This window comes from Corvus kubaryi, unplaced genomic scaffold (genome assembly GCF_017639235.1).
Source record: "Corvus kubaryi isolate FWS band 111438036 unplaced genomic scaffold, C.kubaryi_AGA036_p1.0 split1-37173, whole genome shotgun sequence".
NCBI classification, from domain to species: domain Eukaryota; kingdom Metazoa; phylum Chordata; class Aves; order Passeriformes; family Corvidae; genus Corvus; species Corvus kubaryi.
The window spans coordinates 75,800-78,238 of record NW_024582074.1 but is presented as its reverse complement, the minus strand read 5'-3'; the positions used below and the strand labels follow the sequence as shown (position 1 = coordinate 78,238).

Sequence of the window (2,439 nt, the reverse complement as noted above, 5' to 3'; positions counted from 1 at the left end):
TAAAAAATCTATATTTCTATTTCACTTTGGTGTGGCTTCATGTATCTCAGCTTATCCAAAGGTTTTAATTCAACCCCTGTGCTTTGGCTTCCCTCGGGGCCTGAGTCCAGGGGAGCCTTCACTCCAATAAGTTGAGGGTTTTTCCCCCTCAAATCCAGAAGATCTAAACACTGTGGTAACTACACTCACAGTTTGGTCAGTAATTCTAAGAATAATAGACCTTAATAGGGAACAATCAGGTGTTAAAATAAGGCCTTTATGAGGCTTTTCTTAATATTTATAGAGGATTTGTTTTGTTATGAATGTATTGTGATGTTGGCTTTTCACGTTACATAATTGTTATGAATGTATCGTGATGTTGGTCTTTTTCACGTTCCTTAATGTTAGAAAAACTTTACCTAGGTTCTGTAATGTAATACATGACATAGAATGTCCATTGTTTATGTAGTCAATTTAGAAAAGATAGACAGAGAAAGCCTTCACATTCCTGGAGTATCTTATCAGAGAAGAAGAAGACCCAAAACCAAAGAGAAGAATTTATGGAGGGAGCAGAGACGGAATGGAGCCAAGGAGGAAGATAAGGCTGATGGGATGATACACAGAAACTCCAAAGAATTTATGAATCATGCATGATTGTGATGAATATGGAATAAGAGATGTACTTTTAAAGACGATCTTTTGGCTGTAGAGGTGTGCCTTTGGATCTCTGCCAAAGCACCCGACTGTAATACCCTTTTTGCTATTGTCTCCTAATTGTCCCTTTTATTAAACTTTCCTTAAAATTTTACTAAGAGTGAACCTCGTTTTTCACAATTTGGTGGCCTGTATGGGGAAAAGGCCTCACCTCTGAGATCTCCTGGGGAACCCAGAGCGGGGGGGTGCCCCTGCCCGCTTTTGGCGGCCTCACTTTGTGTTTCCCGGTGTGGTCAGGGGATTTGCAGGTCAAACACCCGGAGGACACGAGAGGAGACAAAGCAAAAAGAAAGGAAAGAATAGGCTCCCTAAGATACCGTGGTAACAATACACGTAAAATCTTGTGCACGAAAACTCCAAGAAAGGCGAGTATCTTTTCTTTCCTCTTTTTGGGGGATACGGGGGATGAAAGTGTGTGCATGAGACGTGGGCTGGTTACCCCAGACCTGCGAAGCGAGTGTGGAGCCTCTGAGGCTGCAGTTCTGCTCTCCCGCGAGGGAAGCAGTCAGTAAAGAGGCGAAGCTAAAGATAAAAGGAGTGAGAGAAGCCCCGGGTTAACTGGGACTGGGTTTCAGGGGAGGGATTGGACTCCTTGAAGGAGGGGAGTGAAGAGTTTCCTAGTATTGGATCCGAGAAATTTAGGTTTTAAGACTGCCGGATTGAGGGCTCAAAATTCAAGAAATCCAGGCTTAATTCTGCCAAATTGAGGATTACTCCAAGAAACCTGGAACTTTGGGCTCAGGGGTGAATATTGGCCAACAATTTGAAATTAAAAGGTACCTTAATCTTGTGCGGTTGTGACTGATAGCACTTGAGAAAGAGAAATTGGAACAATAAAAAGGAGTGAGTGAGAATGAATGAAAATGTATGTGATAGAAATGTTAAACCTTGAAATATAACTTTATTTTCTGGAGGGAGGTGTATTTTATTAAGAGGAGGGAACTTTTGTATTCTAGGAAAAGAAAGGGGAAGGAGGTGGTAGGGTTTGAATACTTGTTTGTTTTGTTGGTTTTTATAAAAAAAAAGTGGGAAACGAAGGCCTGGGAAGGATAGATAAGATTCTGAGAAAATGGGACATAAAACTAGTAAGCAAGAGTCAGGAAATAAAAATGGAATAGAGGCGTGCCAGCGGAGATACCCCAGGAAAGCCCTTTGGGAGTTATGTTAGCTAACTGGAATACTAACCCAAATACAAAGAAAAAAAGCCAAGTCAAAATGATACAGTTTTGTATGTTTGATTGGGCCGAGAAGGAAATAAGATCTGACCATGTTTTCTGGCCCAGATATGGCTCTTTTGAAGTTTGGATCTGTCAGGCTTTAAAAGTATCTGTAAATTCAAAAAAACCCTTTAACACAGAAGAAGGCAAGAACGCTTCATGCTGGGTGGGAAACATAGAGTCTAAGGGAATAAGAATTTTTAAGTTGTCAGAGACCCAAAGAAAGGAGCAAAGGGAAAGCAAGAAAGAGAAGGGCTGGGAGCCCCTGGAAGCATCGCCCCCTCCATTCCCGCCTGCCTCGCCCCAAGCCCAGGCTCCTGTGGCGCCGCTCGCAGCTGCAGCGCCGCTCCCGGAGCCCGAGGTCCCGCCTGTGCCGGCTCTCAGGCACCGCCCGCGGCTCCACCGCTTGTCCCAGCGGCGGCGGCTCCGCCGGTAGCCCCGCTGTTCCCGCCACCCCATCCAGCCCCTGCGGCTCCAGCGGTAGCCCAGCCCGCCGCTTTCGGTGTCCCTGTGCCCGGCCCCAGCCCGG

General features: G+C 45.2%; 1 long non-coding RNA gene across 1 annotated transcript in view; it reads left to right on the top strand.

The window, feature by feature from the left end:
* The first annotated feature begins 18 nt into the window (after nucleotides 1-18).
* LOC121676896 overlaps nucleotides 19-2,439 on the top strand; it is a 26,170-nt gene continuing 23,749 nt past the window's right edge. Inside the window, exon 1 of the long non-coding RNA XR_006020650.1 lies at nucleotides 19-290. This is a non-coding gene — a long non-coding RNA (uncharacterized LOC121676896). The remainder of the gene's footprint in view (nucleotides 291-2,439) is intronic.